The following is a 24,027-nucleotide window of genomic DNA, read 5'->3' on the forward strand; positions in this document are numbered from 1 at the left end:
CCCATTTCTAAAATGAGGCAATGTCTTCCTAGGGGCGGGGGGTGGTATGGATAGCATACATTTAAGATGAGAACGGATCCACCGGAAGAAGCCCAAAGACGCAACGACACACCCACACCCGTGGGCAGTGTTGCTGATAATTCGCCAGGAAATACATTGATATTCCGGTGTGGCAAACTTGCACTAATTAAAATGCAAAACATTTACAGGGAAAAGTCCACACAGCAAAATACAGCCCGGCTCACGGCTCTGGCGAGCGGAGGCATATGTGATTCTGCCAACAAGTACTGGGCGGTGGGAGGAGCGGAGACACGGAAAGGAGTAGAAGGGGGGGGGGGGTGCAAAGTGCGAGCTGTGGGGCGCGAGAGCCATGCGAAAGCGCGCAGTGGCATGTGGACCCCGTGTGTGCCAGGGGAGGCTGCCCGTGCATCAGATATAAGGGTAGATGCGCACCAGGCAAACGCCGAGGGAGGCCAGGGACTGAGAAAGAGAGCGAAGCAAATGGGGGACTCGCGCCAAGCAGAGCGGCAGAGAAAGTTATGGGGGGGGCAGGATAATGATGGAGTAGGGAGTGAATGAGAGGGGATGAGAAGAAGCAAAGGAAGACAGTTGGGTGGTGAGGGGGGAGAGAAAGCGAGGGGGCGGAAAGAAGATAGGCGCGTGCCTTCCACACAGGTACTTGCATCTTGGGCAGTTCTGCGGGGTAGTTACCATATTGACTTCCACACCCCTTGCGAATGGAAGGTGGGGCAATTGCTGAGCCGGAGAGCCAGCCTTCTGCGGGATTCTTGCGGGGGCTGTCTAGCAGCACCACCGTGTGTTGCCGGCGTCCTGGTGGTCGACCATATTAGAGTACAAGGAAGTCGCCTAATAGTTCACAGCAGGCGTGCAGTGACGCCGCGCATGGGAGTCAGGGGGGCAGACAGAGCTTCGCGAACCCTGAGAGGAAAGGAGTTGGTTACTAGGCGCCCTCTCAGCGCACAGCTGTCCCCTCCACGAGAGAAAGGGGGAGACGGCTTTGCTGCCGCACGGCGTGTGCTCGCGTGCTCGCGTGCACAGACCCTCCCCTTGGGATGAAGGCGCAGACTGAGTGAAGGGCAGCACCGTTGGTGAGCACTGCCCAACTCGCTCATTGGCGAGGTAAGGGGCTAGGTGGGGGGTGGAGCAGAGGCTGCTTATCATCAGTACCACCGATGAGCATTGCCCTCCTCTCTCGCAGGCGGGAGGGTGGGGGGGGGGAGTCTGCTTAGCAGCAGCGCCGAGCATGTGCACTGACATTTCTGATCTGTTGCCATGGTCGCCCAGGGACTTTTGTTTTGAAGGGGGATTTTTTTTGTGTATCTGTGCTCCTTTCAAGTGACGTCATGGATGTCCACGAATGTGACAGGCCACCTGTGGGCCGGGGGTTTAAAGAGACAGCCTCCAGCTGGAACACTAGCCTTGGCTATTGTCTCTGTCCCTGATATAAAGATGGGGAGCTGTCACTTCACCCCAGCCTGGGAGCTGAACTGACGCGCAGCCCCGCCGCGAACAGTCCGCGGACAGCACCTGTTGCATTGTCCTGTTCTCTTGAAGCAGCCTCGAGGGGCGGGCATCGTCCTAAAGCGACCAGGGTGCCTCCTGCTGAAAAGAAGACTTCTAATAGCTTCCCATTCAGTACCTGCACTCTACTTACAGGGCAAACAGGTAAGCGTTGACTGTTTCTTCTGGGGAGGGGTGTTACTGGGCAGGGGTATTGGGGTTGTATAGCTGCAAAAGTTTATTAGAGAAGTTCCTTACTATTGAAAGCAGCAACTTCAACAAAGAGGGGGGGGGGGGCTGTGCGCGGATCCTGACAGCCCTCCCGGGAGCAGTGATTCAACCCCCACTGCCCCCACCCCAGTCACTGCTCTGTACAGGTTAATGATGGAGTGGGCACTTTATAAATTCGCATGTTATTCTGCGAAAGCAGGTTCTCGGAGCAGAGGAACCGATGACAGGCAGGTCGGCCCCGGTGGAGATTAGCTGCTACGGCGGGAGGCTGCCCACACAATGAATCGACGGTCTGAGCAAATGTGGGTCACTCGGGCACATGCCATGTCATGCATGGGGGGAGGTCGATAGGGGGGGCGGCCTGTATGCTGGAGTCCTGTCAAGGCAATGGATGCCACGTCCATGTCACTCACACACAAACCCACTGAACAGCCGCCCACACCGCGCTGAATCCGAGTAACTTTCACAATGAAGCGCTGAACAGGAAACGGGGACACGCGAGCACACACACTGCCATTAAATAGGCGCTGCAACGTCTGATTGTAGGCAGCTAAAAGCCAACACGATGGGGCTCCAGGTTGAGACTGTTCTCCCTTACCTATTAAATGTTTTTAGGGCTCGTCGCAAGCTAAAGGACGCAAAGGTGTTGAAATAATAGCTCCCAATCTTGTTTAATAATCCCATGGTCCTTATTTTATCGTCTTTGTTCCCATTGCGGAGGCGTCCAATTCGCGATTGGCTTTTTAATTATTAATTCGTATTACTCCTGCTCTTTCTTTGCTTTCCGGAAAGCGCTCTTCCACCGTAATGACAACAAAAAACCAACAGCTTTAACATTTCCATTGCATCTGCACTCCCCTTGCTAGGCAACACCACCCTGCCCCCCCCCCCCCCACCGCCCCCCGTAGCCCCACCGACCCCCCGCACTACTGGTAGGATACCACTGCCTAAATCGGAAAACACCAGGTTTTCATATCTTAATGCCCGAATGGTTTAGAACCCAGACGGTGCATAACCGGATGCACCGCGTCCACTGCTTTCAGAGACGGCCATTAACGAGCCCTTGCCCGGCTCCATCCAGAAGGCGGTGGCCTCCTGTTCTGGCAGCCGCATGCGAGCACCCCCCCCCCCCCGCCCTTTGAGCCCCTGATTGTGTTATGGGCCTGTAATCTAATAGCGCACGGGTCATGTCCCTTTCTCACAGCCCCCACCCTCACCTCCCCTCAGTCTCTTGAATTAATACCAGGAGTGTTTTGTTTTTTTCTGTTTCAAATTGAATTGGGGGTAATGGCGCTGTAAGCCAGACACATCTCCTCGGGCTTTGCTGCTCCACATTTCGCCGTCGTTGTTGGTGAAAGGCCCAGGCAGTGATTCACTTCAGAGGCACTGGATCTTTGAAGGCCTCCGACGCGTCCTTTGAAGATCTGTCTCACTTTAAGGCAGTGGTGTTCAAACTGTTTTATGTTGCGCCCCCACTTGAGTGGGGATATAACTTCTGGACCCCCGGATGACATATCTACTAGATTTTCTATTATAAGCAGTCACCGTAATTTCTTTTTGAAGAGCCTCACGCACCCCCTACCTTGGGACCCCCTCTAGAGGGGCCAGCCCCACAGTTTGAAAACCACTGGTTTAAGGGGACTTCATGAAGACTTGGTCCACTGCCCCTTTGGGGCTCTCTGAGAAGAAGGTGAGCTGCATCCCTGGCCCCACTTGAAGCAAGTCCAGAAAGCCCGCTGGAGTCTGCGCCCAATCACAGCAGAGCCACCAGAGGGCCCGGCAGAGCCAATGGTGGGATACGTGTTCAGAACCCATGGAGCCAGAGGCATCCAACGTCTGCCCTGGAGACACAGCACCGCTCAATTCTCTCCACCCTTCTCGTGCGCTATGTATCCATCGCCTGTAGAAACGCACATTTGCTATTTTTCCTTTATTTATTTAATTGGTTATTTATAACGTGCTTAATATCCAGAGGTTTGCAAGCACTGACCGGGCATCGAACCTGCGTTGCTCCAACGTCTTGCTTCCAAGGTGAGCACGTTGCCCCTGAGCTATCCTCTGAGGCAGTTGCCGACAGCCCCACATTTCATGTCAATATAACTTGATGGTTTTATTATTACTAACTCACCTTCAAACCAAGCACACCTGTTCTTATACTGATGTCCACAGATAATGCACAAGGGCTACGTCTCCTGTCCCTGTGCATGCACCCATATGCCACGTCTCATGCCCCACGGTATTTACTGCAATATCTTAAACCCAATGCTTCATTTGAATCCCTTCCAAGCAAGCCGATGGGTTATACACATCATTGCTCTGATATAGCTACACGTGCTCATACATCACGCCTTGAACATTGACTCATGTATTATGGGACGAGGCGTGTTATTACCAAAGCCCCTGGGAACCACACGTGAGACATATAGGAGACCGTATAACAAATAGCAATACCTGGAGCCCTATGTAATCAATAATTTGACAAGGTTATTGGCTCAGATGGAACACATACAGACACATGCACAGGGTCGAACAGGGGCATAAAATGTTCTCGGGAACAGTGCAAAAGTGTCCCACAGTTGCAAATGGCAATTCGTTCTCTTTGTGAAAAACTATTTCAGTAGTACGCAAGGGGGAGAATTTTGATGCAAATTGTGCATTTTAAAGAATATTTATTCAGTAAAACTGGTCAAAACTACTTGCCGCATGGTAAAGTAACTTATCACATTGACCCACATGCACCAAAAAGTGCTCCCTTTAACCCATAAAAATGGCCCACACTAGCATTTTGCGTTTTTGGTTCGGACATTGCCCTATTGCCCTATAGGCCAGTGCGAGCCTGCGCATGCATGCACATAACTCAAATCCAAACACACACACACATATTGGCACAAATCAAATTATACCCTACCCATAGGGAAAAAAAAGACCATGCAAAGCTACCATGACTACAAAGACTCTCTATTTCTCTCTCTCTCTCTGTCTCTCAGATGTAATACGTAACAGAGTAGTTACAGCCCATATTATAGTCTCTGATTGAACCCTGTATTTGCTATATGGAAAGACCCATCATATAAATACAGAACCACAACGTCATTACAGCGTCCATTGTATACCTTCATAGAGACGGAACCTCATGGAAACCGGCATGGACCTCAGCGGAGTCCAAGAACCACCGGCCTGTGGTGACCATGCACTCAGCATTGCCGGGGAAACCGCTCTGTAAAAATGCCAGTTTTCACACCCCAGGCTACCTTGTTTCATTTTCCAGTTGAGCTTTCCGTGCCTGGCATAATTTCCCCTTTTCTATTTAGAAGATCCAGCAGAAGGTCGGATTGGACTTTGGCCAGGGTAGTGAACTTCTAATTTGTTGGGTGGTGGCTCTTGTGAAGCCAAGCTCTTTGGTAATTGAGAGGGTGGGATATCTCACCAGGGCTTCCTTCCACCGCCTTGAATTCATCTTGTGAATAGACACGTCAGGAAGTCATTTGAGCGGCGACAGTGCCTTAGTGCTGAACCCTCTCTGTGCACACAAAGCAGATCCTTTTAGAAAACTGTGTACTTCGTTAATGGCTTTGTACATCAACGGCACAACACCAAATGTGCCACCCACGTGCACAATCGGGGTAGGGGTCTCTGAGAATCCCAGAATCCAGAGACATGCTGACACCCATGTCACTTTACCCCCCCACCTCCACCCCTCCCCGAACGTGCTCTTGTTAGCTCCCCACTCCCACATACATCTGCCTGCCCTACTGTGTCCTTCCAGCTATGACTGCAAAATAACTCTTTTGCTTCCAGAAGCTAGGTCCGTGATCAATAAATCCCGTAATAATAATAATACACATATGAGGGTCCTACACAATGGGGCCTCTGCTGTAACACCACAGGGGCTTCAGCAAAGCATACAGAACACAGCCTGCTGCTCAAGGGGAGAGGGGATCTGGGTTCAGCACCAGGCAGCTGGACAACTCCTTTCTCCTCTGCAGGCTTACATTGCACTTCTCTGCGCGGTCCGTTCACTCACAAAGGCTTAACAGTGCCTGCATGTGCGAGCACTCCCGCCCACACCTGCACACCCACTACACGATCAGACACCCACAGAGGACAGCACACTTTATTTTCCTTTCCTCAAACCGCGCCGACCTCCCCTTCTCTCCGAGAGTGCAGCCACCAGAAGTGAAACGTTCGCTTCCCCTCCAGTCTGACCTGCACTTGTCCTAATCCCCAGGCTCACAGCGGAGTTTCGTGGCCGGACTGATCGATCATGCTGATTAAACATTAAGGAAGAAATACTAATTCCCACAAAAAGAGAAAATATTTCGTCTCCGAGTCAACGAGAAGAATACAACGTGTTTTCTAATTAATATATGCATATTTGTTTTCTTGAGCGTTTCCACGTCACCCTGCACCCTCTTCAGAGCGCTAGTGTAGCGCAATCACCAGGGCTAAGACACTTCAGTGCGCGCAACCATAGAGCGCCACGTTATATTCTGCTAGTCTCCATTCACTGGTGGGAGAGGGTCGACAAACAAATACATGAGGCGAATTACACAGAAGGGGCTTCATTTTGGGCACTGTTCTTTTGATGCTTTGCATCACCCCATTGGCGAGACCCCTAGCGAACCAACTCGGTTTGTTAAATACCCTACGTACATGCAAGCATACTTCCATGTAGGGTAACCAGGGGTCCTGAAATTGGACCCTAGTGCTCAATCTGCACTTGGACTCTCCGAATGCATCCTGTTCTGATTGTTTTTTTGTTGCTGATTTGGCATTTGGGGTACGGGAGGGTGACCACTGGCAGAATCCCATCTGCAGGGATGGAGAGTGATTATATCTTCACAATCAACAACAATTTAACCTAACCTTTATACATATTCCCGCACATTATAAAAGCATTGTGACTTCAGCTAAGGCAGGTGTATGCTATCATAGGGTGGGTTCGAACCCCCAACCTGTCAGCTAACAACCACGCGCACGGATTTAGCGAGTACTTAGGTAACAAGCACACAGTGAGATCTGTAAGAGCAGTCACATCTCCTTTTTGTTATCAAAAGGCTTACCAACACAGCTAAATCGTACAGTTTATATCAAGGGCGGTGGCAATTATTTACTGTGGGATTCAAGCAACAAGGTGTTTATTTATTTAGGTGTTAATTTATGGCATGCCACAGAATTGTACGCACGCAGCTAGGCTCCCAGTCTGGGGGGGTCTGTCAGAAACAGACACTAAGGATGCACGGGTGTACAGAAACACACACAAAAAGGATGCACTGGGGTCACACCGGACGCTGCGTTCCAGCCCATTTGGCCCCCCTCTCCTGAAACGCAGTACAATCTTTGCGACTACTCTTCTTCACAGAAGTTCCCATACGCGAGGTGTCACCCATTCGTTTACGAGGGGGGAATCAATTAATAGTAACACATCCGCCTACTAGTCCGTGTGTGCGCAAACGGGTTTACAACTGACACACACCGGGGCCCGCTCCCTCCCAGAAGGCGTGGGCGCCTGAAGCGACCGTTAGGCAGAAAGGGCACGCAAGTTTCCCGCGCTTTCTCGTCTCCTCAGCGGCGACGCGAGCCTCACGCGCTCAGCGGTACGTCGGTGTGACGGGGCCGCCGTCGCGTCGCTCGCAGCGTGTGCAGGCCGCGGCGAGCGCGTGGCCCGGGGCGGCCCCCCCTCCGCCCCCACACCTACACGTGCCCCCCCATTCACCGCACTCGCAGTGCTCGGGGAGCCTGCTTTCATTTCTCGCAGGCAGCACGTCCGCAGACAGCAAGGAGCCGTTCTGTGACAAAGGGAGTGTCCCCGCCTCCATGTACCGTCCGGAGACAAAAGCTCCCCAGGCGGGCATGGCCTGCCCGGTCCTCCAATAACCCCTCCGAGGCGCGCTGCTGGGCTGCTGTCTGGGCCTGAAGGAATACTCGCCCCAAGCAACCGCACAGCTTGGGGTGGATTAAAAAAAAACTAAGCATCTCTAGTGTATGTATTGTTCAATAAAAGAGAACCTGTTCGTCCTGCACGTCAACTAATCAAGCCCTCCTGAAAACACAGTGAATGGGGGTCGTCTTTGTGTCGCTCATGTGTACTCCAGTGACTCAGAATATCTCGAAGACTCGTATGAGCCATTCAGGCTTCTGTTTGCCCACACACTGGCCAGTTGCGCCTTTTCTCTTTTCTTCTATCTTCTTTTATTTAATTTTGACAACAGGTACAACATCTCAATACTCATTACAATAGCCACAGGGACGGAACAGTAGATACATTCATTAGTATCCCTCTTCAAAAAAAAAATCTAAAATAACTGTCGAATATTATGATATGATAGGATATATATAACGCGCTTAATACCCAGAGGTTTCTAAGCTCGGACCCGGAAATCGAAGCAAGTGTCGTCTTGCTTACAAGGCGAGCATGTTGCCCCAGAGCTATCCTCCTGAGACATATTCATTATTTTTCTGTTGGAGGGAAGGACAAAAAAAGCGGGAATAGAAAAAGGGGCTGATGAGCAAGGATGAAATGTCTTCCAGACACAATAGTTCTCAAACTAACAGCAGTTTAATTTAAGGGGTGTATATGATATGATAGGTTACTTATAACACGCTTAATACCCAGAGGTTTCTAAGCTCGGACCTGGAAATCGAAGCAAGTGTCGTCTTGCTTACAAGGCGAGCATGTTGCCCCAGAGCTATCCTCCTGAGACATATTCACTATTTTTCTGTTGGAGGCAAGGACAAAAAAAGGGGGAATAGAAAACGGGGCTGATGAGCAAGGATGAATGTCGTCCAGACACAATAGTTCTCAAACTAACAGCAGTTTAATTTAAGGGGTGTATATGATATGATAGGTTACTTATAACACGCTTAATACCCAGAGGTTTCTATAGTACATGGACGTTGTCTGAATACGGATTAGCCACGAAGATCCAGGAAAGGACCCCACAACTGTAAAACAACAAATTAAAATAACATGTATTGCATGGCATGTCATAGCACAACATAACCTCATCTAATTTAGCATAACACAAAACGGGCTTGCTTTGCTGATAGGGTCTGGTCACCTATTAAAGCCCTGCATCTCAGGTCTCCGCCTTTTGGGTTGTATTGCTTGTGCTCACAGTGAGACAAAGTGTGTCTGAGTGTGCTCTGGCTTTTAGAAAAGTTCAACCGTCGGACGTCACTTGCATTGAATTTTCCATTCCTTCAAAAACATTGCGTACCACAAAGGAGCGAACATGGCTCATAATTCCCTCTTTCTGCCCTGGCACAAATGTACATGCCAAATGCCCAGTTTTATGGTTAATGCTCCTTTCCCCACGGTCAGAACATGCTTACCCTAAGCGGTTGCTGTGATGTGCAGTGCGTACTTCAAGCGTGATTAACTTGCAGCAGGCCAGAAAGGAGAACAGCAAAAACGACTGTCCATTGTCTCTAAATTGTTGGTCCCAGCCCCAAGCTATTGCATTCTGTACAAGGGTGCCTCTTTTGAAGAAAGGTGGCATGCAAATGAGCTGTCTGCCATAAAGGTGTGGCCCGATCTGCTCGCAACAGCGGGTCCGCGGAGGATATTCTCTCACCTCTAACAGTTCCTAGAAATGCTGGGGTGGCTGCTCCCAGATATTGTATGTCAGTGTTGCTCACAGATTCACAAAGACAACTGATAGTCAACTCAAGCCACCCCCCTCAGCAAATACAGCGCTCCTGTGGTGCCAATGAACGCTTGATGTTCTCTCAAGAGGGAGCACTTCCTTCGCAGGTGAGGGTGGCGTTACCAATGGCACAGAATAGTTACGCCAAATTCATACACACATGTGCGTCATACATTGGTGGTTAACATCATGTAGATGGCAGACTGTTGTCACCGCCCCATAACATATTACAGTATGCCACATCCCGTGCTGCATCGCATAACCAATAAAATAACATTCTCTGCAACACATTCCATAACAATAATAATTTGAAGTCTTATATCGTGCTTGATGCCAGGCTCCTCCCACTAGTTAGAACTGTAAGAACAGATGTTCTTTTTAGCCCATTTGATGGTAAACAAAGTATGGTTCTTAGACTGAGGAAAAGTTAGGTTGGCCCTGCTGTGCGATTCCAAATTGAGAAGGGCAATCTGGCTCGAGTTGAGCACTTGACTTGTCAGCTATCTGCCTAAACTTCAGTAACTTGTAAGAGGCCAGTTTGGATCAAGATGATTTCAAATTAAAGGGATCCATAACCTTCCCTTTTCTCAGAAAACACCTGCCATATGGTTTCCCTCTGCAACATGGCCGCCATTTTCCAGTGCATCACTCTTCCTTGGATCAGCCATCGTTAACCACATGTCTGTCTGCAGCAGTGGTCTTCAAACCTTTTTGACTTGGGCGCCCCTTAGCAAAATGTGGGCAGGCCGGGACCCCCCAAAAATGCCAAATGGACAGTAAGTCCAAATGGCTATGAACTATTGCATGCTGTTGCAGGACCTTGCTCCCAGTTTAGTCCCTGGGCTCCGGCACCTGCTCCTATCACAGTCTCTGGACCCCCTCATCCAACCCCCAGGATCTCCCCACCCTGCTCTCACCAAAGTCCTTGAGCTCCCCCCCACCCTGGCCCAGTATAGTCCTAGGGCCAGCGGCGGCTGGTGAATTTTTTAAGTGGATGGGCATAAATATTTCCCAGATATGCCATAGCAACCAAGCACAGTGAGGGAGCCTGAACCAATTAATCAAGGCAGGTTGTGGGGTTCTTCCCCCGGGAAATCTTTAAAAATAATGGGTTAAAGTGCTGCTTTTTAAAACTTTGAAAAAATGTAATTCTGAGAATTTAAAAAAGAACAAAGAAAACAGGAATGCCTAAATATGTTTGATCAAGCATATGAAGGTGCGTATCCTGGAGAAAGACCCATTAGGGGTGCAAATCCCTTAGCTTGCTCAGCAATCATCCTCTTTTTATTGAGCTCCTCAAATCATCTGCCTTTTAAATATCACACTTGAGTAATGTCATGGTTTAAAAGAACATGCAAGATCCAAGGCCCAATAGTCTAGAGAGCTACAATACTGTATGTTGCAGCCATTATATAATATGCAAAGTCTGGTCTTCAGCATGCAATGAATATTGTGTGTAACGGAACTATTTACCTGCATATGGCTATAATTACACTACATTTCTTTCTCTCTAGAAATGTAGTAGAGTAATGATATCCGTATGCAAGTAAATGGTACCATTACATATGACATTCATTGCATGCCGAAGACCAGATTTTTTTAGACTAGAATCTATACTATAATCTAGATTCTAGACTCCCCCCAAAAGATTGCATTACAAAAAAAAATCCAACTGTGGATGTACGGCCCCCTGGACATGAGGCCCACAGTTTGACTACTACTGGTCTACGATGTGGTCTAGATTTAGGCTGGCTGAACAGAAGATGTGGGTAAAGTTGCCTTGTAGAACCCAGTGGTGTTACCCCTACTTAAAAATGCACCTGTTTCTCTTGTTCCGAGAACACAGTCAGATGTGCCAATGAAAAATACTGTTATTTCCTATTTCCTCAGATTCAGAACTCCTGGTGCATTTCTACCCCTTTTTCCCCCTGCAGAATACTTCCCAGACTCTGTCCTATTTCTGGTTGCGACAGACCAATTTACAAGTCACGGATCATTAGTGAATGTAAATTTAGGATTCACTTTGAATGTTTTTTCTTTTTTCATTCTTGCAATGGAATAGTGGGATGGCAGAGAAAACGCGACCAGAAACAACATGTAATTTCTGAAAGATCTGCTGGATCGTAGCTACATTTGAATCTCCAATTCAAAGAGGATGAAGATCATGGGCATGATTTACAAAAATGTTTCAACCTGGGAAAGTCGCATTGAAAACATTTCTGGTAATCAGGCCCTTTCTCTCCAAACAAATAAATACTGCATCTTTGATAATCTCGGTGGAAAATCTCGGAGTTTTCACTGAGATTCTTGAAGAGGCAGGATCTATTCGTTTGGAGATATCATCTTCATCCTCTTTGAATTGGATATCACTGGCAGTGGCACAGATGCAAGAAAGATCCATTTGAACATAGATTGCCCTGATGATGGACAAGAGTCCAGAATGAAATACATTGGCTGACAAAGCAACTCCAGTGTTCGTTCTCCTCAAATTGAATCGGCACATTACAAATCTGACCACAAAAGAATTTGGATATATGTTGATTTTATACAAATGAAATTTGATCAAACACATCAATGAGTTTGAAGCTTGTTTGAGCTCTTATGTAAGCGCACAGTCATCTGAAAAAATGTTTTACGTTTTTCTTTGGCTAGTATAAGCTATCTAATTTGCCTTGGGGTATACTGCAGTGCTCCTCATATAGTATTTATTTGCATTAAACAATCCTTCAGAATATTCGTATATTAACGGTGGTGCCCACCTTCCTGATCCTCACATTCTGTTTGAAGCACATTTAGGGGGTAATTCATGGATTATTTGCGCAGAAAAAAACAGGATTTGTGCGCATTCTGCCCGCAAATCCAGGGATTTGCGGGCAGAATGGCGCACAAATCCCGTTTTTTTTCGGCGCAAATAATCCATGAATTACCCCCTTAAAATGTCAGCATTCATTTCGAACTGGCTCCCCGGGTGCCATTCTCGGGAAAACATGCATCATGTTTTCAACAATGGCATCATGGCCAAAGTCAGAAGGAGAGAGTTTGTCTGTAAGATGGCGAACCCCAGAAGTGGTGGCATCGTTGAGTTTCAGGCTTGATTTCTTAAATTAGTTTAACCACCCCATTCCCACATTACAAAGAAGACAATCTCTTCCGTGGGTCATTGTCACACAGAAAATCTGCATGTCTCTTGTGGGCAAGTGGAAAGACATGGTAAGACTTTCAGAATGTATATGATTGGGTTCAAGTAGACATCAAAGTGCATTAGGGAAAGTGGAGAGCATGTGGGGCACCCCAATAGTTTATTTTAAGCTACTTGGGTAAACATTCCTTATCGTAACCCACTGTTGTAGGTCAGAAAGAGCCAACTGTAACCCTACAAGGAAGCGCTGCACACCCCAAGTTCATGTGGTTTAGAGCAAGAGTGAGAACCATGGTGAGAGCTCAAGGAGATCTTTGCTGGTGAGAGTGGCACCTTTCAAAGCTACCACTGGCACTGCTAGAAAAGCTTTATCCAGTGCAGAATATAGAAGTTCAAATGATAATGCCTGGTAGGGCATCAAGAGGGTTAAACCTTTTGCATGAGAACTCCACTATCTTTCTGTGCCATTTTAAGATGGTACGCATAGCCCAGATTGTGTACAAAGGATTATGTAGGGGGATTGCATGAAAATATACACTGGAGGTCATTACGACCTGGGCGCAAAGGGATACCGGGCACCGGTAATGACACCGGTGCCAGTAATCCCTTTTCTCCCTATTCCGAGGTCCCTTTGCGGGTCCCTCCCTTAATGCCTGATTTAACCAGGCATTACGGACGGGACCCGCAAAGGGATACCGGGGTCAATAACGATACCGCAATTTATGGTACCGTTATTGACGCCTTCCCCCTTCCCATTGAGCTCTGTGGGGGCTCAAATGGGAATGGGGAATGGCTTTTCAAATGGGGACGTACCGGTCCCGCAAAGATCGAACTGGACCGGTAAGTCCCATACCACCAAGTCGGTGGCGGTACCGGTATCGGAATGAGGGCCACTGTCTTTATTTATTTGTTTATTTATTTATTTATCTAATACTACATGGGCTCACCAGCATGAGGCAGAGTGCATGCTTGTGAGTTCACTGCCTATGAAGGTACTCAATATTTCATCCGCACCAGTCAACATGGGATAGGAAGGTTACATTGTGGAAGAATTGGTCGATTTTTTATATGGAATTTGACCCAAAATATATGTGGGGTGTGTGTAATCGTGATAATAGCGATACGGGAAAGTGGGGGCGATACGTGGGTATCCCCACGCATATATTTTTGACCAAATTGAATTAAAGGAAAAAAAATGGACAAAATCTTATTCGACAAATTCTTTTTGATTTTGAACCGTCAGCATACCGCACACTGCCATAAGCCAACTGAGAACGCACAGATTTTGTGATCAATTTCTGATGATTCAATTTGTGATGATTTAACAATGGGGCTCATTACGACCCAGCCGGAAAACCATGCTGCTAATGGCACCATGGTCCATGCCGGTAACTTACCGACTCCGCCATGGAGAAAGGGGGAATTACCACCCCATTACAAGGTTGGCGGGGCGGTAATTCCCCCTTCCTCCATGGCCCTTCCCCATTCCCATTTTTGCCCCAGAGGGCTCAATGGGAATGGGGAAGGTGCTAAGTACGGTACTGCAAATTGCGGTACCGTACTTAGCACCAAGGTCCCTTTGCGGGTCTCTACTTTAACAGCTGGTGTAGACCAGCCGTTAAGGTCTGGTCCCGCAAAGGAACCTTGTAATCAGGCGCTAATGGGTTAACGGTGCCGCAGCCTTTTACGGCGCCGTTAACCCATTAGCGCCAGGGTCGTAATGAGGCCCAATGAGTGGAGTGTCTGTGTGAATCACTGAGTCACTGACTGCTGACTCATTTTCTGTCTGACTGACTGAATCACTGATTTACTGTCACTGGCTGACTGACTCAGTGTCTGTCTGACTGACTAAATCACTGATTCCATGAGTCACTGACTGACTGACACACTCGCTCACCCAGTTCTTTCCGCAAAGGCTATTAGAGTTTGCTTTGACACTGAAAGACGCACAATGCGGCCTTGGAAGGACACCAACGGGGGTGTCTGGTCAAGAGGGGGCTGCCATTTGGAGTGGTGACGATTAAAAGAACGACATATTATTTTGATTATTTTCAAGGTAAAACGTGCACTATCAAATCCTTTAGGGCAAATGATTCGAATAAACATATTTAATAAAAAAAGAATAACCATTCTTCTTTGAAGTCTGCCCAGGTTAACCAAAAGAAAAGAAACTGGAGGCAGGTGTGATTATTTCCACTATTTAAAATAGTTATACAGGAATATCTGGTGTTTTTGCTTCGGGTTTATAACTCAATGTCAGGTGCAGGCAGGGTCTCCCCCCTAACCCTCCCCTGCTTTTCAGCAATTTCACGTGGTACCGAATGCCCCCACCCCCGCCCTTTGTTTCTTCGACACTGGATACGAGAGCCTGCTTACCAACGCCCGGATATGGGCCCTGCTGATTGCCAGCCGTGCCCTGGATGTTAAACAAAGGCTTTTTGCCAGCAAAACAGGTGTTTGCACCCCAAGATATCACCGCTCAGCAGCTGCACGGAGACATCTGCCGCACTGCTGATTTGCTCTAAGTATACGCCGTTTGTGTACTTTACCCTGGATAGATGTGTGTGCGGACCGAATAACAGTAAATCAAGCCGAGTCGGGTACCTGCGGCGGGGAGAGATTGTTATCCAGCTGCAAGAAGAGCTCGCGTTCACAGGCACCATTAGGTTTCCAAGATGTGTTTCTCCGGACATATGTGGTTCCAAGCGGGCCGGCGGGTGTTTGTGGCTCCGGCTGTTGCTGTTACTTGAGGCAAGTACTCAGTCTGCGGTTGGGTGCTTTCTTATTTCTGGGAGCAGGTCCTGCTGACCGAAAACTATTTCATCGGGGCCCAATTTGAACGCATATGCATTTTTTTGTGTCCCCCGCCTCCAATTTTAAGGAAGCGGAAGACACCCCTGCATCCCTAAATTTGCAAACTACCAAACATGGGCAGCGCGGGACACGTACGCAACCCCCGCTCTCCAGCTTTTGTATTTTGCAATATTTGCGATCGAATTCACACGAAGGCCAAATCACCCATGTAAAATTCAACCAAATTGGTCATTAGGTCAATTGTTTTAGGTCAAATTGGCTAATACCCTCAAGCCTACTCAATTCATAGTTGAGTGCCATTAGTTCTGAGAGAGGCTGCCAGTTTATGGTGCTGTGTCGTGTGTGTGATTTACTCTGTGGCTTGGGAGACACAATTCTCAACACAGGAATCCCACATCTCACCAAAGGATAATCAGTCCTCACTGTGAAATCACGAACAAGCCCTTTCCGCGTACATTTCTGGTCCAACACTGCCATTGGGATCTCAGAGCATCGTTTCAAGGGGCGCTACGTGGCACACCAGCAGCATCCTCTGTCCACTGCTCTACTAACCTCTAAGTTCCGCGCACACATACATGCATACACACAGCTACATACTTTCAGACACATGCACACAAATGCCAGAAAGGTTACAGCAACTTCACCTAATGAGATACCCAAGACTTGGTGACCTAACAGCACCCTAGAACACACCAGTTGGGTAGGGTGACCCGACGTCCCGTTTTTCTGGGACTGTCCAGGAATTTGGTGCTCCTTCCCCCTTTCTCAATATTATGTTTCGATTGAAACTGCAGTGGTCCCGGTTTCTTGAGTAGGTCTTCATAGCTGGCAGGTAAGAATGCAAAATCTCTTACAGAAGAAATGCTGCATTGTACAACTTAAGATAGTGTTAGTTTGTGATAAATTAATTATAATATGTGTTTATTTGAACAGTAACACTTAAAGCCCCTTCTCCAAACGCTAAAGAAGTGTAATGCCTCGACAGCCACTTTCAAGTGTTAGTCCTACTTTTATGTTAGTTGCTCTGTCCCGGTTGTTTACTTTTTAAATCTGCTCGCCCTACAATGGGGCTCAGATTCGTGAGCCGTAAAGCAACCACCACCCCCCTTTCCTAATGAAGACCCTCTCACCAAGATGCAATAGATAGGGTTGAAACATGTTTGTAGAAACTCAGTGGATGTAGTGTCAATTGTATTCCATTATTATGTGTTCGTATGCGCGTATATATTTTTTGTATAGGCTCCTTTTGCAGAACACTTCCTATTTTTAGACTCACAACTCCATTGTGGATCTTTTATGTTGTCGCCAGTTATAGAATGTGCTGTATGGATTTAGAGAAACAAATAACAGTATTAAACAGACGTTTTTCAAACTGCAAGCCATAGTAGCTACTCAGTAAATACAAGAAAACAATCTGTTACAGATGCTGAGGTGTTTTGCACAGTTGTTTACTCTGTAAATCTGTTGTTCCCCCAACGCAGGGAATAGCGTATTACCACAGTCCCATGTCTAAAATGATGCTGACATCCCACATACATCCCCACATTTCTGGTTTTCCGGTATTCGGTCACCTTGTATTGTTTTCTTGTGGTGCAGTGGAATGAACCCAATTTATTAGCTAGGAGAAAACAGTCCACGACTCCCCTATCCTCGGAAGACCCCAAGAGCTACCCTCCACCGTGGGGTATTACCACTAAACGAACGCACAAAGGTTCATAACTTATCAATCAAGGGATTTTGGGCACTTCGATGCATTCTGTGGGTCAACAGATTTTTAGGGCGTGGCAGATAGTCATCACAGTACAACATGGCATAGTTACTAATTATGCAACGCGCCAAATGCTTTAGACTGAAAACTTCCCATGAACCTTCACCATGTGCTATGCTGGCTAGGTCAAATGGGCGCAGAAGTCCAAAACATCTGGTGGGTTACATACTGAGTAGCAAAGCAATTGCCGCTTCGGCTGCCATGTTTCAGTTACCAGGGGATCAGTTTCATTGACGTTGCACTTTGTGCTTTTCACATCTGGAGTGGGGACCAGAGGTTCATAAAAACCACCTTTCCTTGTATGCCAATTGTTTCCTTCCCCCTTTTGGCCCTGCTGAAGAATATGATAGATATTCACATTTAGCTCATGTGTAATCTTCAATATAACTATGGTCGCACAAACCTTCTTCAACCACCCCTTTGTCACTGGGCACCGTGGCTTTACATACCTACTTTTTTAATGGTGTGTCGAGTTGTCTGCCATTTTAGGTAATCCGCCTCATTGGTCCTTTGTCCTCTTGCTTTCACTCGCTCACAAAGATCAACAACTCTCCTCTTGGAGTAGTTGTTGCCCAACAAAATTCAGCTACTTTTCTGCAGCTACATATTTTGTTTTGCCTTTTTTTGTCCACCCGTCTTTTCTCTCTTTGGACCATTACAAGTCATGATTTGTATAAAATAATTATTTTGGATTCTCCTTCAACGCCCCTGCTGCCACGATATGATATGATAGGTTATTTCTAACGCGCTTAATACCCAGAGGTTTCTAAGCGCTGACCCGGGGATCAATCTGTGTCGTCTTGCTGCCAAGGCATGCACGTTGCCCCTGAGCTATCCTCCCGAGGATGAATGACCTGATATAATAAGAAACAATTTCCTTTATTCTGCCACTACCCTAAAACTGAAAAAGACAATGGGCCTCATTACAAGTTGGCTGGTCCAGAAATAAAGGGCCGGTAATCACATATACTGGCACTTTTCCAGACCACTCAACTACAAGTTTGTCGGTAAGGTGGAGGATCTACCTCGAGCTATGAGTTGGAGATATATCTGCCACGTTACTGGCAAAAAACTGCCAGTAATACCGGCTTGGTAACACTGGTGCTGGTAACTCCATGGAGTCCTGTGGGACTCCATGGATTGGGCATTTACTGGCATTTCCACCACTTGGAATCTGCTGGTAATTCCGGAAGACCTAGTGGTGGAAACAGTATTATATCTTGCTGGTATCCTGCCGGTAATCCCAGCGGGATACCGGCAAACTCATATTGAGCCTCAATGTCCGGCACAGAGGGCTGCACTGCACTGATCTTGACCTTTAAATACCTAACTTTAATGGTCCCATGGGAATCAAAGAGTATCTTTCAACCACATTATTATTGTCCTTTAATCCTCTAGTATACCCCAAATTTTGAAGCCACAAAAGGTCTTATTTAGAATACATCACATAGTAGAAAAAAAAACAGACTGTTAATGACTGCATTTTCTCATAAATAAATGTAGTTTCAATGTCGAGGACACGTCGATATTTATTATGTTCTAGGAAACTCAGAGGATTGGATGTCAGACTATGCCTGGCAATTATGTACCATTTAAACCAGTGTAAGAGTGTTTTTTGCACTAGCTAGTTGGAGCAAACACTGGGAATAGGGAAAGATTTGCTGTAAAATTGCCCGGCACTGTTGCATAAATCGTCTGACAGCAGTGCAAAATTACCTGTCACTAGTGCAAAACATGTGTTCCGAAAAAGGTAGCTACAGAAAGCATTACTTTTATGTTTTATTTTGGAAATTCTACTGTCCAGAAATGCAGACTAAGGCCTCATTAGGAGAATGGAAGCAATGGTAAAAGCATGATTTTTTTTTAGAATGTCTCCTACATATGATCTTTGTATGATTTGGAAACACATGGGATATTTATGGCATGGGGTAAATAGAAAATTGCCACATTTACTTTACTAAATGCAGTACTTTATGGTACTCAATGCCAGTAATATCCAGTTCAATACCAATTGATGATAGAGCGGGGTTTTACCACATGTTTTTACCATTACCACCATGTTAACAACGGTGCCTTTGAGAAGGCAGACATTTTCGGTGAACAGGAGAAAACAGGACACATGAAAACTGTTCACTTCCAAAACAAAAAGGAGCATTCGGTGTGTGTTGAGTCAGGTCCGTTTATATTAAACTGATAGGTGGCCTTTGTATCTTGTACCTCTGTTTCCGGTGGCAAAGATGTCAAGATGAAGGCGGAAATAACATTGTTTTGAAACGGGCACGCCAAGGGACGATAGGACCTCATTACGAGTTTGGTTATAATTCGGGAGTAAATCCGCCAAATTACTGCCAAACTAGCTTACCGTTTCCACCCCTTGGTCTCAAGGGCCACGGGATTTCAAATGGTGGTATGACAGTGTTATTACCCACTTTCGAGTCCACAGGTTTTCATGGTGATTTTGGTGGAATTACAGCCAGCAATAATTTTGCAGTAGGAATTCTGCTGAGCTTTGGCCTTAAAGTAGAGCATTAACCTCCAGCATGACGGAGGAGGAAAATCCTCCACTTTCCCGTCAAACCTCCAGCTCGGCAGTGTTGTAAAAATGGTGGTTTATTCCATTATCTCCAAAAAAGTGATGGTAATAGAATTAACACCTATTTTTCCTGCACCGCCGAACACGTAATAATTCCCATAGTACCTTGGAAATAGTCTTCTACACCGCGCCTTCTGAAAGGCTTAGGTGAAACTGGTGGCTATCCGCAATGGAGGATTAAAGGCATAGCAAGTAATACATACGTCATTCTGTAGATGATGTTCACCATACCTAAGGAGACAAAAACATGTTTCCACCCAACCATCAAAAAGTGCACATGTGCTGCAGTGGTGCAGCAAGAATTTGAACTTGGAAACGTGTGCACAGTGAAGAGTACTTACTCCTCTTAATATGTTCCACTCTATCGCAAGTAAGCTGATGCTTAGGATAAGGATACATTAAATGACTTAAATAGGAAATGTGATTGGTGGAACTACAACATAAAAATACATTAATAGAAAAAGGAAAATAAGCATAAAGGAAGAAGCAAGCAAAGAAAATACTGAAAAAACAAAAAGCAATAAAACATTACTAAAGAGTTACATCAATACACAATTCATCTATACAGAACAAAAAAAGATCTCAATAAACTCATTACATTCAAAATACAATTCATAATTTCACACATGTCATTCAATACAATACTATTCCAGTTTCAAGGATTTAAAAACATTTGTCACTGCAAGAACTGTTGAGGTAGTATGACTTGCCAAACAAGTGAACCAAATTAATTCTTCATTTTCCAACTCAAAAAGTTCTGAGAATTGTTTTAGATGATTGACTCTCAAGCTTCGGAGAGCAGGACAAAACAACCTCAAATGCTTAAAAGATTGAAGCTGGTTCTCAACCGTACAAAAGTAACTGGCTGCCTGATCCGTCCTGAGCAAGCCATATCTTCCCAAAATGTGATTATTCGAATCAAATTCAGTCAAAAGCACAAGGAAAGAGTCCTAATAGACTTAGCAGGATATATATTTCAAGATAAGGGCCTAAGGTACCAAGATTCTTGAGATCTAACTGCAAATGGCTCAGAGACGGATACAAATGCATGTTCTCTGTGGTTGCCATCCAACCGCAAAGAAATAAAAGCTTCTTAACTTTAGATGGATTGTTCACAAGATCACTCAGTAAACAGCCCGTCATTACTAAAATATCACAGCAAAATGTATACATCTCAGTCAACAACGTACTTCCCTTACCCTCCAAAATCAGTTTAATGTCAACAAATAGCAAGCCCTCCAATGGAGACATGATCTTACTTAAAAGTGACAAGACTTTCCATTGGGCTCTCGCCTTAAGGGATAGTAAACCCAATTCATATCTTATAACACATATAGGCATGGAGTTTGGGAGATGTAATTACCTCTTCCAAATTAGTCCCTCAAGATTTGCAAGATAATCCAAGATAGGTAGAGGTTACACATCCATTCCATCTAAGATCTTGGGAACAATTTTCCCTTTGTAATACTTAATACATGAAAGGAGGGAGAATCGGCCATATCTCGAATCTATCCTATACAATTGATTGGAAAGAGCCGAGGTGCGATGCCTTAACTAATTTTGGAGGTTACCTATGGAAGGCATTGCTGAAAGCAGAATCCCCAGATATACTAGTGAATTCACTCCCCACCACCTCAGACCCCACACTCCAGCGAAACATGCTTATTTTCCTACTCAGAGAACATTGCAAGATTATGGTTTTCACAATGTTAATTTGCAAAGAATGGTTATTGATAAAAGCAGCACATCTATTAATCAGATGCTGCAATCCCACCAAAGGACAATAAAAAATGAGAATATCATCGACATATGCCAACCAAAATGGTCTCAAATTTAACAATTTTGGGGGCACAAAGGTAGCTGATTTTAAATAGTCACCCAGATCGGCCATGTATAAGTTAAATAGGCAGGGAGCCAAAACGCACACCTGCCTGATACCATGAAAGTTGGACATGTGGCGTGATAACTTACCTGCCTGACTGAGACATACTTGGACATTTGCATTTGAATAGAGGCCAACAACCAGCCTCAGAAGATCTGATGGAATACCCCATGCCCTCAGTTTCGACCATAATCGATGTCTATCAAAAACATCAAAGGCAGCACTAAAATCAACTGATGCCATTTAGACTGCCTCGTAAGTGCCTTGCCATGCAAGATGTTGTATACACTTTACAACGAGACCGTTAAGGGATGTTCCCATTTTCCACCTAAACCCAATTTGCCATTTCTCTAGCCTCCCCACCCCATGCGCCCACTGCTCAAGATGTGAAAGTACTATAGATGAAAAACATTACTGCCTGCATCCAATATAATAATCGGTCTATAATTAGTTGGGTTAGATCTTGCACCCTTCTTATAGATAGGAACTATAAAGGCAGTGGACCAGGAGCGAGGAAAGAGATTTGTGCTGACAAAACTGTCAAAGAGGGTAGACAGAGTCGTTGCCCATGCCACCAGTCCTTGCTTAAGGAGAAAATATGGTATAATTGATTAGGGCCTGGAGCATGAGAGGAACTAATCCACTAAATGACTTCCAGTACTGTATCATTATCAAACAAGGATGTTTCCATGTTGTCTTCACTCCCCAAATGGGAGAAAAGATAGTAAGCTCAACAGGAGGTAGGGCAAACAGATAATGAAAATGGGATACCCAATCAGACTCTGCAACAGCGTTGAGGTGATTGCAATGTTGGGCGGATTTATTAGACCTCAAAAACTAACAAGACCTGCAAACATACATTCTGCATCAGCTTGGCACGTTTTAATATGACTCTGCCTAAACCATTTTGGGTTAGGTCTGTCATAGCCCTTTAATCGCAGAGTCTCTTTTAGCTATTGATAAATTAAATTGTCTACTAAGAGCCTGATCGCCTTTTTCAAATCCCGGGTTTTTAAAGCAACTTCCAAGTTATAAACATTCACTTGCTTCCTAGCATTCCCATGACCTCCATTTGAGTTAATTAAAACACCAACAAATTCCTCGAAGTTGCTCACTGACAAAGTGAGATATTGCCATTCAGGAGTGATAGTACTCAAAAGATTTTAAAGTAAAGAATTCACCCTTGAAGCTAAGGCAATATTCCAAGAAATGTTGTTAGCGACTGGGTTAGTCAATAATTTACACGGGAGAGAGCCATCATTTTCCAGGAATATAACAAAACGAGCCACTAACATAGAATGATCACTAAGGGGAGTTGATGTAACGGTCAGGTTAGTCAAAATGGAATAGAGCCACCAAAACACAAAAATATAGTCTATGGTAGAATACACTTTCCCGTTAGACTAAGTGGGGCGGTGGAGAATGTCCCACATGAACAGTCCTGTTTAAGACAAACAGTCCTAACCCTTCGAGGGTACCCAACCATGATCTCCCATTACGTAGCTTATTAGGGGCTCCAGCACCAGATAAATCCTGAACATCACGAGAACTCACATTAATACAATCTGAGTTTAAGTCTCCCAGAAGAATGACATGGCCACCCCGGTATGTTAGACACCAATTATTAATGGATCCTACAAGGTACTCCAAAATCGCAGTCAACCCACACATACCCTCATGCCAATACAAATTGATAATTAAGATCTCAATAGATGGACTTCCTGAGATTTGGACATGGGTTATTAGGGCACCAAAGTAGCAATCCATAGATGATTTTACAAGGAGATCCTTTCTCGATTTAACAAGGGTTAAAAGACCCCCAAACGGGCGACCAATGTCGCCTCGCCTAGCGGACTGAAAGATCACCAAAAACCATCAATTGGGGGGGGGGGGTGTTGTATCCAGGTTTCCTGTAGAAAAACAAACGTATAGGGTCCAAATACTAGACCTACTACGGGATTATTAAACAAATGTGTATGGCGATGAGTGTTCCGGGAAACTACTGAGAATGGATCCTTTCTCTCGCACTCAGCAGCCAAGACAAATCCCCACTTTCCTCTGAGACCTTCATCTTATACTGTAGAGCTTGAATTTCATCCCGTGGAATCTTAACACTCTAAGCCCCATTTGTTACAACAGTAAGTATTAACTTCTCAACATAGGGCAACAGATCAAAACTAAATGCCTGACGAGATTTGCGTTCCCATAATACAATATCATAAACTAATTTGGATTGAAATTATGTCACAGATCTGACAGTACTAAACAAGTCAATAAAGTGTACATGCTGAAGATCACCCATGGAGATTCCCACCAAACCTGGTACTTCTAAAAATAAATGAAGAATATTAGAGCAGTTACGAATCAGAGATCTGTTTTCCAGGAGAACATATTCCAACAAGTGCCTAAGTGAAGTAACCGGCTCCATAA

At 45.7% G+C, this 24,027-nt stretch overlaps 1 long non-coding RNA gene across 3 annotated transcripts in view; it reads left to right on the forward strand.

Annotated features, from left to right (window-relative positions):
• The first annotated feature begins 367 nt into the window (after window positions 1-367).
• LOC138504083 (uncharacterized) overlaps window positions 368-24,027 on the forward strand; it is a 316,504-nt gene continuing 292,844 nt past the window's right edge. For 2 of the 3 annotated variants that reach the window (XR_011279772.1, XR_011279774.1), the window contains exon 1: window positions 1,293-1,686. This is a non-coding gene — a long non-coding RNA (uncharacterized lncRNA). Of the gene's footprint in view, window positions 1,141-1,292; window positions 1,687-24,027 lie in introns of those variants that run through there. The other variant, XR_011279773.1, reaches the window with a different exon arrangement.

The sequence above is a fragment of the Ambystoma mexicanum genome, chromosome 11 (genome assembly GCF_040938575.1).
Source record: "Ambystoma mexicanum isolate Mex_15411 chromosome 11, UKY_AmexF1_1, whole genome shotgun sequence".
NCBI classification, from domain to species: domain Eukaryota; kingdom Metazoa; phylum Chordata; class Amphibia; order Caudata; family Ambystomatidae; genus Ambystoma; species Ambystoma mexicanum.